Source organism: Kogia breviceps, chromosome 3, assembly GCF_026419965.1.
Source record: "Kogia breviceps isolate mKogBre1 chromosome 3, mKogBre1 haplotype 1, whole genome shotgun sequence".
Classification (NCBI taxonomy): domain Eukaryota; kingdom Metazoa; phylum Chordata; class Mammalia; order Artiodactyla; family Physeteridae; genus Kogia; species Kogia breviceps.
The window spans coordinates 1,802,383-1,814,397 of NC_081312.1; the positions used below are offsets into that span (position 1 = coordinate 1,802,383).

At 60.3% G+C, this 12,015-nt stretch overlaps 1 long non-coding RNA gene across 1 annotated transcript; it reads right to left on the reverse strand.

The window, feature by feature from the left end:
- Positions 1–1,819: 1,819 nt before the first annotated feature.
- LOC136793748 (uncharacterized) lies at positions 1,820–6,159 on the reverse strand. Its single transcript, XR_010839366.1, has 3 exons — positions 5,778–6,159; positions 2,683–2,891; positions 1,820–1,940 (listed from the first exon to the last, which is right to left on the reverse strand). It is a non-coding gene; the product is annotated as an uncharacterized lncRNA (long non-coding RNA).
- Between the last annotated feature and the right edge of the window lie 5,856 nt (positions 6,160–12,015).

Below are 12,015 nucleotides of genomic sequence, written 5' to 3' on the forward strand. Positions count from 1 at the left end.
TGCGCCCTCAGAGGGGGCCGTCCAAACCTGAACGTCTAGGTCAGCGTTGTTGGGCTGACACCCCATGTACCACCTCTCTGGGGTCTCGCAGTGTCTCCCAGACCCTCCTGGAAGCAGCTCCACAGATCTGCTGGCTCTAAACCCTCCCCACTGGCTGCACCTCTGTGTCTCCCAGGAGGGAGCTTTGCTAAAATACACTTTTTCTGGGCCCCAGCCTGGATGACTCGATTAAATTCCTGAGGGTGAGAGTCTGGCACTTGTACTTAAAAAAAAAAAAAGATAAAAACCTCCTTTGTCTGATTCAAAACAATGTAGGGAGAAGGGGAACTGGGTAGAGTATAAATAAAACAGGATGGGCCTGAGTTGATGGCTGATACGGGGATATGAAGTTCAATACAAATCCTGTCTACTTCTGTAAAAAGTTCGACGTAAAATATTAACAATGTTCCACATAATGAAAGTTTTTTAAAAAATACTCCTCAAGAGATTCTGCTGTGCAGCCAAACAGAACTCCAAAAGTGAGCCCCACGGGATTTGATGGGAGTAAGTCCGCCTGGGCGCGACACAGACTCAGGAAGCAGAGATGCTACTGACCGCGATGCAGCAGCCTGTGCTCAGCGCCGCTCCGCTCCTGAGCCCCGGGCTCTGTCTGATCCGGGTGACGGCGTGCGAGGTGGAATCTGAGAGTCTCGGCTGTCAGTCAGGAAGCCTGAGGGGCCAGAGGTAGCTGGTCCACGTCACACAGCCAGGAGAGCAGGAGGGCCTGGGGTGCACGGAACCCGCAGACCAAGCCCAAGGACGCGCGTCCCCGGCACTCTTTTGGGAAGGCCCCGGCTGACAGCCTGCTGGCAGCAAAGCCCCCGAGCCGCTGGGCACAAGTGGCCTGTGAATAAGCCAGCGGCTTCCAAGGGGACAGGCGCAAGGTGGTCAGGTGGGGCGCAGCGCTGCGAAACCAGGCCAAGAATGCTGCATGGGCGCTGGCACCACGGACACACCCTGGCCGCGCCCACCCCACCTCGGATTGCCCCGGCCTCTCTCAGCCAAACGCCTGCGACGTGGGTCAGCCGAGGCAGACGCGGGTGGGGAGCGAGGGGCAGGTCCCTCACCCGGCAGCTGCTGCTACGTCTGGGGAGGTTCGGAGACTTCCCGCCACGGGTGGGCGGGCCAGCAGTGAGTCAGGAGGAAGCAGCGCGTTGAGGAGGCTGGAGGCCACTTCCCTGCCTCCTTCCACCAGCACCTTGGCCGGCCCGGCCTTCGTGGAAGCACTGCAGGTCACACCCTGCCCCCCCCCGCCACCGGGTGGCCTGGTCCTTCCGGCACGTGCCTCACCCTGACCTAAGTCCTGGGGAATGAGCACCCGGCAGAGGCCACCCAGAGCGGGAGTCATGGGCGTGTGGGGGACGGACGCGGGCAGGACCTGCCCCTGGGCCCGCCTGGCATGGCAGCGGGCCCGGGCCATGTGTCCTGGAGGACAGGGCCCACCCGGTCATCGCCCAGCCCCAGGCACCCTGGCCACAGAGGAAGGGAGAGCGGGCGTGTCGCCAGGCGGGGCCTGCAGAATTCCTCAGCTTCCAGCGGAGCGCCAGCTTCCTGCCTGATCCGTCCGGAATCGCTGAGACTCCCAGAGGGCAATGTTCTGATTTCCTCCCTTGGGCGTCTGGACTCTGCCCTCGGGGTCCCCTGCACCTGCCACTCCTCTCTTTGTGCTCCACACTTAGCAGTCCCACCTGGCCCTCTCCCAGTCCCCACCAGACCCAACCCTCACACAGCTGGAGGTGACGCTGGGCAAGTCACCCAAGCTCCCTGAGCCTCCGCTTCCTCATCCATAGGATGGGCGTGCGGACTCCCGTGGGGGCCGGTGCTGTAGCCTCGGGTCCTCCGTGGCAGACGCAGGTCATAAGGAAGATCTGTGCACACTGACAGGATCTCCAAGATTTCGTCTGCTCAAGGGAAAAGCAGTTTACAGCATGATACAGAGCGACACCCTTTGAGATTAAACACACGCACAGGCGCAACACTCAAACTATGTGTTTATATAGGCGCGAGCTTGTGTATCGGTAAAAATCTGGTAAAGTAGGCACCAAAACAGAACAGGGAATATACCGGGAGTCGGGGGGCACAATAAAGGGGCTTGATCAAGATGAACTTGGATTTTATTGGTAACACTTTGATTTATATGAGACTGTGTTCAAGAATTAACTGTGTGGGGGACTTTCCTGGTGGCACAGTGGTTAAGAATCCACCTGCCAACGCAGGGGACACGGGTTCGAGCCCTGGTCCAGGAAGATCCCACATGCCACGGAGCAACTAAGCCCGTGCGCCACAACTACTGAGCCTGCACTCTAGAGCCCATGAGCCACAACTGCTGAGCCCACGTGCCACAACTACTGAAGCCTGCGCGCCTAGAGCCCGTGCTCCGCAACAAGAGAATCACCGCAATGAGAAGCCCGTGCACCGCAACGAAGAGTAGCCCCTGCTCACCGCAACTAGAGAAAGCCCGCGTGCAGCAAAGAAGACCCAACACAGTCAAAAATTAATTAATTAATTAATTTTTTTTAAAAAAAGAATTACTGTGTGATTTCAAATAAATAAAAATGTAAATTGCACCCTTCTTGCAAGGGCAAGAAGAATTACACCCTGAGAGTCTAATGCAGCCCTGCCCTCCTGCCTGGCTTCTCTCACCTTCTTGGCACCTCTGTTCCAGGAACAGTTCCACAGCCAGGTCGGTTATTCACTCAACAAGCAGGTGCTGCTGCCTCCACGCTGGCCCCAGCCTGGACTCTGGGTCAAAGGCAGTTCCAAGGTGGGCCTGGCCTGACCTGGAGAGGCTCCCAGCCCCGAGGGACACTGCAGGCAGACTTGACGCCCAGTTCGGCTTCCACATGTGTCTCCTAAATGTTTGGAGGTGCCAGAAAACCCAGCAATATTATTTTTCAGGTCAAACACCCACGAATAAACATTTTCTTCCAAAAAGAAAGTTTGTCAGACCAAGATTAATTAGCCAAACAGTAAAACACACAGCAAAACTAAAGGAGGCCAGATAACCTGCACCCCAGCACCAACGAAATCACGGGAAACGGGTGACTTGGAGGCTTTTTCAAGGCCCTGCAATCCCACTGCAAGGTGTTCTGAACTTGAGACCCTCCTGGCGGACCCCTTAGGCACCAGCGTTGATTGCAGCACCCACCAGCATTCTGCACTCGGCCATCCTCCTCCTCAGCACCCGGCACTTTCTGATATCCTTTCCCATTCCCTACTCTCGGCCCAAACCAGGCCCAGGCGTCTCTAAGCCAAGTATGCCCATGATCTACCTGTCCCTGGGGCACGGTTGGCAAACACAGAAGGCCTGCTCTGGGCCAGATCCTGGGGGCGCAGCATCCAGACACAAGCCTAGCGTCCCAGATCACCCCAGGGGCTCTGGGAGGTTCCCCAGATCTGGCCACCCTCACCCGAAGTTCCACACCTAGGCCTGGGGAAAATGCGTGTGTCAGGCTCGGTGGAATGCAGTCCCCAGGAGGGCGCCAAGAAAAACAAGTTCCAAGGTTGGCCTCCCAGGAGGTCACACCCGCTGCCTGGTCCCCGCTGGGCTCTGGGAGCCCCTGCTCCCTGAAAATGGGCGGCAGCATCGTGTCCATAGCGTCAGGGCCTGGAGAGCCGAGTGTGGGCGGGGAGCTGGGAGATGGGGGAAGGGCTGGGAATGGTTCAAATCAAATTCAGCCACTTGGTACTGTGCGGCTTTGGACATGTGAACGTCGTCCCCCCCCAAGCCTCAGTTTCCTTATCTGTAAAATGGAGTTGTGATGGCCAAATCAGCAGCTCACCGTGAGACCTCATGAGAATGAATTAGGTGATCTGTGTTCCTCAGGCCATGATGGTCTGAGTTGGGTGAAGGGGCTCGTCACTAAAATCAGGGCCACAAAAATGCACAGCACAGAGTCCCTCGGCAGGACCCCTGTCTCCCGCGCTCCCCAGAGGAGCCTCAAGCACACAGCCCAGCCTAGGTCTTCAGGTGCCTGCGCGTGGATGAAAGGGGCCACCCCGCGCCCTCCAGCTCTCAGTGGCCTCTCCTAACTCCAGGAAGTACCAGGGTATCAGGGCAGCCCAGCCCCAGATCTGGCAGCAGGAAGCAGCTGGAGAAGCAAGATGGGCAGTTGCCCTGTGGGCCGCGGGCACCAGCGGCTGGGGCACTGTGCCAGCATGTGCTCTTAGCCCCCACTCCTGCCCTCACCTCCCAGGACTGTGCAGAAGATACCCTTATTTTTGGTCAGCTTTAGGTTGGGAGGGCCTGGGTGCAGACCCTGTCTGTCTGCCAGCAGCCTTACCCAGCTGGGTCCCAAAGAACGGTGACTAAATCCTTTTTGTCATCCTGCTGCTGATACTGATGAATTGCGATGGGCTGCGTCACCTCCCCGTCCATGAACCATGAACCAAGCCAATAGCACCACCCACTCAGTGCTCAAGGTCTTTATCATGAGTTTGGATCACTTCCGTAATCAAAAAATAACAACAGGGCACTTTAAAAACAATAAACTAATAATCCCTCAGCCAGCCAGGGCAGCATCAGTGAGATCGCGTGGGGAGGGCCTTCCTGAGCCCAGATATCCCACACCAGCAGCCTGACCACCCACGATGGGCACTGGCGTTATTACCACGGTCACGGTCACAGCGGCCGGGCCTCGAGGAAGCCGCGGGATGGTTCAGCTCCCACACTGCCCCGGCCTTTCATTAGCGGCTGTGCCGGTGCCCTCTGTCCACGTCCAGAGCGTTTCTGCCCCTCTGTCACCAGCTGAGGCTGTGCAGGTGCTGCCTTCTGCCAGGAAGGACGGACTGAGCCCCTGCCCCCAGACCTGCTCTTGGTGGGGGTCCTCGGGCAGCCCTCGCGGTCCGTAGCCCACCCAGCCGACTCCTGACTCCTAACCCAGACCCAAGGCCTCAGTGTCCCCCCTGTACTTAGAAAAGCTTGCGGGGCTGGTACCAGGCGAGTGAAGCGCCCAGGGCCCAGCACTGAAGGGGCGCTCATTCTAAGGGCCCACGACACTGCCCGAGGCTGCCCCAGCCCCTCCGGTGTCCCTCCCCTGCCCTGTCCCAGCCCTGGGAGCTTAGACCTTTTAAGTGGCTTTACCAAAGGGCCTCAGAGGCCACAGCCGCTTCCACTGCATGAGGATTTTTAAATAAATAAAATGTATTTATTTTTTAATTGAAGTAGAGTTGATTTACAATGTTGTGTTAGCTTCAGGTGTACAGCACAGTGATTCAGTTATACATATGTGTGTGTGTGTATATATATATTCCTTTGAGATTCTCTTCCCTTATCGATGATTACAAAATACTGAGTACGGCCCCTCGGGTAAAATTTTTAAATAGCCGGCTTACGAACACTGATACAGTTTAAAGTTTACAGTTCACAGTGTCACCTCTCACGCGCCCTGGACCCCCTGGATTACGCTCCCTGGAGCAGGCGCCAAAGGCTCACTGTTGAGGCCTCTGTGAGGGTGGCTCCGGGCAGGCACGGCCCCCACCCCCGCTCCGTGCCCGCGCTTCCCAGCAGCCTGGAGGCGGCGCTCAGCCTGTGGTCCTCAGAGCCAGGGCCCAACGCAGCCCGCGGGGACAGAGGGCCGGTGGCGCTCGGGCAGGGGCCTCGTGCGTATGAGGCCACCCGGCAGTGACGTCCCTCTTGCTCTCTCGGCCTCTCCGAGAGACAGTCCCGGGAATAACCCACTTCCTCCTCCTGCTCCGCGATTCACCGGCACTCGGGGTCGTCATCGCACCCGACTCACCTTCAGCATCAGCTGAGCGCGGCCGGAAGATGCCCGACTCCGTGGGGACCCAGGGGCAGGAGGGAAACGTGGGATGGAGGCGGGGCAGCTGGCAGGAGCTGCAGGGGCGTCTCTGTTGCGGCCTCAGAGAGAAACCCTGCTTCCTGCAGGGGGCAGCAGCCCTTCGCGCCCGCGCAGCACTTTACAGTTTGCACAGCTCCGTCTCTTGTTCTCTTGAGGAGGCGGAAGCTGAATTTCCTTTTGGCTGATGGGGAGACAGAGGTCGCAGGGGACCTTGACTGCCCAGGGAGGGACACAGCAGAATGGCAGGCCGGCCTCGGCGTCACACGCAGTGCCTTCCCCCCTGCAGCGGGCAGAAGCTGGAATCGGGTCCTGGGGCTTCAGCCCCCGGCGCAGGGCTGAGGAGCTGTGCGGGGAGGATGAGCTGGGAGGGGCTACAGCACTGGCTGCTCTTTGGAGAGACAGTCATGAGCCCCACCCCTGCCTCTTCTCAGGCCTTCAATCTAACCTGCCTGGGAAAGGTTAGAGGTCAGAGGCAGCTCCAGAGGGGGTCAGCCCCTCTGGGTGGGGGTTGGACGGAGGTGCAGGAGGCACCACATCTCCAGCACGCCCACTGGGGGCTGTGTGAGTGGCTCACCCAGCCCAGCAGCCCTGGAGGGAAGCTGTCGCCAGCAGGTGGGGGCTCAGGTGCGCAGAAGCCATGCTGGCTGGCCGGCCCTGTGAATCACAGAGTCCGCCCAGAGGCCTTGTGGCCCGTGCACGTGCCTCCCTCCCGGGGCTGGGGGCCCAGGAGGTGTCCGGGAAGCAGGAGGGGACGGAGGCCCAGCGGGCGTCCCTCCCAGGCTGGGCGCGCCCGAGCCCAACTTTCAGAAGGAGGAAGCCGTGAGGCCGGCCAACTCCAGTCCTGCCCCGACTGGCTCTAGCGTCTATTTTTACATCCCCGCTTCCCGCTTCTTCTCCTGTTCTCAGGAAAAGCTGACGGAGCTCCGCGGGGCCTAGGGTTTCTCCCTGGAGCCAGAGGCAGCTGGGCAGCACCTCTGCCCTGATCCAGATCCCTGAAGGGACTCCCCTCCTGCAGCTGGCCTTGGGTTCGCCTCTCCCGGCGAGGGCCTCGCAGGATGGGGGACCCAGGGAGGCCGTAGGAACCGGCCTCGTGCCCAGAGCGGGTGGCACCTGAGAGGCGCGGGAGCAGCCACTACCCACTCGTCTGCTCTGTCCACCCTCGCCGTCCTCTCACCCCCAGACTCATTCTCCCGGCTCCATCCTGCTGTGACCCCGGCCTAAGTGCAAACGGAGGAAGAACCAGGAAGGAAGGAAAGAGTGGGCAGGAGAAACTGGGAAGGAAGCTGCTTACCTACCTTTCCTTACAAAGAGCAAGCTGCACGTGAATTCTTGGAACCTGGCTCTGGACCCGCAGCGGGGCCCCGGGCAAGGCAGCTAACTCTCCAGGCCTCAGTGTCCTCACCTGTGAAACGGTGTCCAGGGCTTCAGGGGTGATGAGTGACACTCTGCCTCGCTCAGAGGCACAGCCACAGCGGGAAGGCCATGTTAGCTCTTAGGCCACCAACACTCAGAATCCAGGTCTTTTTTTTTTTTTTTTTTGCGGCACGCGGGCCTCTCACTGTTGTGGCCTCTCCCGTTGCGGAGCACAGGCTCCGGACGCGCAGGCTCAGCGGCCACGGCTCACGGGCCCAGCCGCTCCGCTGCATGTGGGATCTTCCCAGACCGGGGCACGAACCCGCGTCCCCTGCATCGGCAGGCGGACTCTCAACCACTGCGCCACCAGGGAAGCCCCAGAATCCAGTTCTGGGCAACTCAGGCCAAAAGGAGACGGACAGGAAGGAGGTGAGGCGTCTTCCATGTCAAGAAGGAACGTGGCCAGCGAACCTGCAGCACTGACCTTGGGGGCCTCCAAGAGGCACAGCAGGCTCAGTGCCCCCCAAAATGTTTTTATTTCTTCTCAAATCGGCAGGAAAAACAATGAGCTTTTAGGTTGAAGAAAATGTTTCCACACATAATATGCATATACTCGTCTTTATGCCAACATGTTTGGAAAATGTCATTTTTAATATTCTTTTATGGATGAGGAAGGGGCCCTGCCGCCAGGTGTGGCCCTCAGGGCTCCTCTGTGGGCCAATCAGAGCCAGATTTCCAGGAAGGAAATTCTGATTGGTCAGCTTGAGTCAGGGGCCCACACCAGGACCAGCCACTGAGGCCAGTGGGCAGGGTGACCAGGCCCAGACGTGGCCACTGGGCACCCCATGTAAGGGGCTTTCCTGGAGAAGGGGAGTAGCTGGGAGCCCCACGTTGCGGGCCTGCGCTGATCATTGGTCCCCTCCAGGGGCTGCTGGTAGATTCTCCTGTTTCGGGGCTGGGCACCATCCTTTGTTTGGCCTCCGTGCACTCAGAGACGGACATCCACCAGGGATGCTGACAGCTGCCTCCTGAGTGCAGGGGACTTGGGGCTGCAGGCAGGGCTGGAGGCCTCACCACCAGCTTTGGATCTGCTGCCCTCAGAGCAGCCCAGCAGAGACCACTGCGGCCATGACCACTTTCAAGGTCAGCATTGCCAGTCCTGACCTTGGCCAGGGGAAGCCTCAGGGACACTCCTGAGCACCTGTAGTTTGCAGGGGGGGCCACCAGGGTGGGCGTCCACCAGGCTCCCCTGATCGGTGGTGTGGAGAGCGACCCTGGGCCAAAGGGATTTGGGGTGTGGTACAGTATGGGCCATCCTTGCTGGCCATGGCGGACTTCTTTGGTCCCCTCCAGTCCCAGTGATGAAACGGACTTGGATTTAAAGCCGATCTGGCCTTAGACCAACGGCGGGACTCTGAGAGCTCTTTCCTCTCTGAGCCTCGTTTTCCTCTTTTGTAAAGAAACTCAACTGCAGGGAGCAGACCTCATAGCATTGCAGGGACAGCGGGGACAGGAGAAGGGTCAGGAGAGCTCCAGAGACAGGACAGATTCTCGGCTAACATTTTCCACCCCTCACTGTGCTCTTGCTGGGTCCTTTAGGGCAACTTGGGAATTTTAAATGGAAATACGAGCCCAGGCCCCCAGCCAGCTGGTCTGCACTGTCCAGAGGTCCTGAAAGGCAGCAGGGGGCAGGGAACGCCCAGGAGGAAAGTTCTGGTAGGCCGCCCCTCTCCACCGGCCTTCGGCCAGGCCCTCCAGCTGGACCAGCCCTTCCCTGCCATCCTTTTGTTCAGCCCCTCCCCCCAGCCTCTGAGCATGCAGTCTTCCTGGGGCTTTGCACTTTCCAGGCGTCCTATGCCCTCTGCCAGAGCAGACACAGGATGAGAAGCCTTCCCTCCCTACCCAAGGGAGCCCCTTGCCCCTCTGCACCTGGGCATGCACTCAGGCCTCCTCCCGTGCACTGACCACTTGCCAGGTGCCAGGATTATGTCACCTCCATCCTCCGAGCACCCTGAGGCAGTGCCCTGATTCTTGTCCCCATTTTATAGATGAAGAGACTGAGGCTCTGGTAAGTGACGCACTTGTAGGTCTGTCTATGTTGCCTCTACACGTGCATCACCCTTATCACAGCGGCGCCTAAAGAGCAGCTTCCCCACTGGTCTCTTAAAGGCTCTGGGGCTGGGACAGGGCTGGTTCACCTCAGCCGTCTGGGAAGTCAGGTATCCAGGGAAGGGCTGACAGGGCCTCTGCCAGGCCTCGCCTCACAGGCTGCCCCCCTAGGCACTGAACCGGAGCGGGCTGCACGGGGCGCGTCATTTCCCTGCCCGGTGTGGAGCACCCAACTCTGGTCCTCACAGGCCTGCATGTGGGTGTCACCGGCAGGGTCCGAGGGCCCCACCCAGGCCAGCGGCCTCCCTGTGCTCCCCCCTGCCCTAGGGCCCAAGCGCTGCCATTGGCTGCACACCCAAAGCAACCCACCAAGCTGGGCCTGGGCTGCGTGGGGAATGGGAGAAGGCTCCCCAGACGTCTGGAAAAACCTCGGCTCCCTCTCTGCCACGTGGTGCTGGAGATGACAGCCTGTTTGTGTGGGGAGATGCAGGTCCCTGACCCTGCATGGGGCCCAGTGCACGGGGTGGCATCCTTGGCCTTTGTTTTCGCTGGAAGCCTGGCCCAGGAAGCAGGAGGCCATGCCCCTCTCCGGGGCAAGGACGCTGCTCCCCTCCTCGGGCGGGTCCAGGCGCCCAGACTTTCTTCTAAACGTTTCTGACTTCTTCACATTCAGCACTTTCATCCCTCCGGGATGTATCTGTGAAGTAAAGCTACCGAATAACCCATCAGCTTCCTGCAAACCCTGCCTACACGAGAGTCTGCCCCACCCCCGACCGCACAATCCCTGCAGCCAGGGATGGTGGGTCAAGTTCTTTAAGATTTCAAGTCTGTTCCTAAAGCAACAGGGACTAGTAAACAACTCAAATCCATGGAGCCCAAGAGTGGACGGGGCCACAGCAAGGACGAAGCAGGGTGACCGGCCGGGCGGCCACTGCCCTGGTCCGGGGGGCATGGCGGCAGCAGGGGTGCAAAGGAGAGGGCGGACGTGGAGGGGACTTGGGGGGTCTGCTCCCCGCGAGGCCCCAGCTGCCCTTCCCCGTGAACACCACCCTGCTTCTGGGCAGCAGGGTCTGGCTTCCCCGGCAGAGCCAAGAACAGGGCCAGGAGTCCTGCGGTAAGACAGAGGTGGGGCCACTAGGCCCCTGGGGGGTCCTGCCTGAGTCCTTCTTAATTTCCTGGATTCCAGGAAGGCTCCCAGGGGGACAGTGGGCAAGCCCCTAACAGGGTGTGCCCATCCTGCATTTCCAGGCAGCTCTTCCGGTGCCGCGGGAGCCGCGCACCCAGCCAGCCGGAGGCTCTGGGAGTGTCTGGCCATCTGGAGCCAGGGCCGGCTGGCAGGAAGGCCCCGAAGCCCCACAGGGCGGTGGGGAGATGACGCCCAGCGACCAGGGTCACAGAGCAGAGCCCCACGGGGAGGCCCGCGGCTACTTGGGCAAAACAGGCAGTAGTGGGGACTGCCCTGGCGGTCCAGCGGTTAAGAATCCGCCTCCCAGTGCAGGGAATGCGGGTTCGATCCCTGGTCAGGAAACTAAGATCCCACACGCCCCGGGGCAACTGAGCCTCCGCGCCACAACCACTGAGCCCGTGCACCTCAACTAGAGAGCCCACACACTGCAACTGCTGAGCCTGCGTGCTCTGAAGCCCGTGCGCCACAACCAGAGAGAAGCCCATGTGCTGCAACAAAAGATCCCACGTTCTGAAATTAAGACCTGATGCAGCCAAAAATAAATAGACAAATATTTTTAAAAAAACAAAACAAAAACAGGCGGTGGCTCTGGCATGGCTGTGTGCAGGCTCTGGCCTGCCCCTCAGTGTACCCGGCCCCTGTGGCCCTTCTGTGTCTGAGAAATTTTGACACACTGGCCTCCAAGTCCCTTCCCGTTGACAAGCTGGGAGTGTCCGAGGGCGTGCGCACCCGGGTGCTGACCGTATGGTCACCCCTGAGCAAACCCGCGCTGACTGGCGCCCCGATACTGGCACTGCAGCAGGGGACCGGGGACGGGCCAGCTCGAGGGGAATTGCAGCACAGGGGAAAGTGGGAGATCCTGAGGTTTCAGCCTCAGGTTTCTGGGGAGGAGGGGGGCAGGGCTCAGGGGGCAGAGATGCAGGAGGGCAGGAAGGCAGAGGGTCCCTCCTCCCAAGCAGGCCTCTCTCAAGCGGCCTCCCCCTCCAGCCAGCTGCTCCGGCAACGCCCCGCCCCCCGAGCAGCAGAAACGCAGCGGGGGCTGCAGCTCACGTTGGGAGGCCGCGTGCCTCCCAGGGCCGTTCCCAGGAGAGGGTAGGGGAGGCGGGTCTCCGTGCAGGGCAAGGGGGAGGGGGAGGAGGCGTGGCTTCGGTACCTGTCGGTGACTCCGGAGGGCCGGCTCAGGTCGGGGGCAGCCCTGAGTGGGCGTCCCAGGTTGGAGTCCGCCCGGGATGGGGAGCTCACTCCCACACCAGGCAGCGGCTGCTCCTACCAAGGGTGACGGGTGTGGGCCTTGCTGCCTGGGCCCCACCCCGGGCTGGAAGGGTGAGGAGCTGTGGATCCCAGGGGCTTCTCACTCGGGGAGCCTAGAGCCCGCAGGGGCCTGGCTTCTGGGCAGTCTGCCCTGAGCGGACGCTGCTCCTGGCAACTCCGCCAGCCTCAGAACTGCACGTGGGGGTGAGGCCGCCACGCAGCCGCAGGGCCGGGCCACGTTGACAGCAAACGTTCTAGAACCTTCTTCACGGCCTC